A 1,731-nucleotide genomic window follows, 5' to 3' on the forward strand; every position below is an offset into this window, starting at 1 on the left:
TTTTGAGGGTACCAGGGATCGAACTCAGGACCTTGCACTTGCAGGCAAGCACTTATTCTACTGGGCTCACTCCTGGCAGTAATTTGTATTTATAACAGCATTACTTTGAAATATTCTTTACATGTATTATAACATTAGAATTATCAATGATTTTTCTAACATTGTTAAAAAATAAGGATTTAAATTTATTTGAATCACAAGTTAAAAATTTAAGAAAATCATAATACCTAAGGTAAAGTCTACATTTTATGTAGGATTTTGTGATGCAATGTGATTTTTTTTCCAAATTTGAAAATTTTACACTATATTCAAATTATAAGACAGTGAAGGAGTAGAATTGTTTCATTTTTACTAAAAACTGGAATGCATATCTGACAAGGGTGGTCTGAATTGAAGAACTGGGAATAAATCTGGATAGTATAGTCTTCCAATAGGAACTTTAGTGAAAAGGATAGGTGACAATCAGAAGCTATAAGTAGTCATTTCTGATTGTAAACCTGTTGATCTATTTAAATAGAAAAATGTCAGCAGTTTTACTGATGCCAATTACTTTATAGAATGTTAATTCCTCTGAAGTTATTTTCACCATTTTTCTTTAAAATGTTACAAGTGGGTTTCTCACTTAAAATAAAGAGCAACTTGATTATAATAGCAGAAATTTGGACAGGAAAATTTAGATAGAATTCATCTAAGTTGTAATTGAAAGATAATTGTATTTGACTTTGCAATGAAGTCAGAAAGGAAAATTGTTTCCAGTAAGATGACATTAAAATTGCATAATTTCAAAGTCAAAAATTTCAAACTTGAATATTTTGCAAATTTTCTAGCAATTTGAATAATTTTTAAAAGAAACCGATTAACTTATGTAGTGTAATAAAAATATAGTTATATATTTCTAGGTGCTGAAAATGTGCCAATCTTTTTATATAAATTCAAGCTATGGTGCTGTGGCAAAAGGAAACAATGAAACAACACTCTGGGTTTCTTATGGCCACACTGACCTGGGTCATTCCAAAAATATTAGGCCCTGATATCCGGTGGTCTAGGGCTTTTATGAAATTTTGCAATTGGGAAATATACAGAGACAGAGTACTGGGCTGTCTTTGATTTACAATATGCATCATAGTGACCAGCTATGTATCACAGTAACAAGCCATTTCTAAGAGAGACAATTAACTGGAACTATAGGAACCATGACCTGGGAAACTAACAAACACTGAAATATATTGAAAGAGGAAGGGCATTTTCTGCTACAGTACAAGTATGTTTGCTACTAACATCCAAAATTCTCTCCTTTACTACAAATTAAATGAAATTCAATACTGTATCTATTTTGGACAATAAAATGTTATAATGATTTAAACACCATTATGGATTTCATGTGTTTCTACTATATGAAACTCTCCTTGTTTAAACAATGAATGGAACTTTAAAATAACAAGGAATGAAAATGGAATTCATTTATATGATTATTATGGTTCTAGGCATTTTTATTGACTTAAAAGAGATGGTCATTCCACATCTAATGTACAAAATCTACTACACTTTAGGCAGAAAAAATATAGTAAAAAAGGTTGTATTTCCCAAAGCTGCTATAAAGGTTTAATTCACTCACAAATGCCAACAGCATAATCCATGAATTCAGACTTCAAGCTATCCTATGAAGCAACAATGATACAAATGCTATGGGGCCAGCCAAATAGCTCAACGGATTAAAGCCCCTGCAAGCTG

The sequence above is a fragment of the Octodon degus genome, unplaced genomic scaffold (assembly GCF_000260255.1).
Source record: "Octodon degus isolate 3935 unplaced genomic scaffold, OctDeg1.0 scaffold00172, whole genome shotgun sequence".
Lineage (NCBI taxonomy): Eukaryota > Metazoa > Chordata > Mammalia > Rodentia > Octodontidae > Octodon > Octodon degus.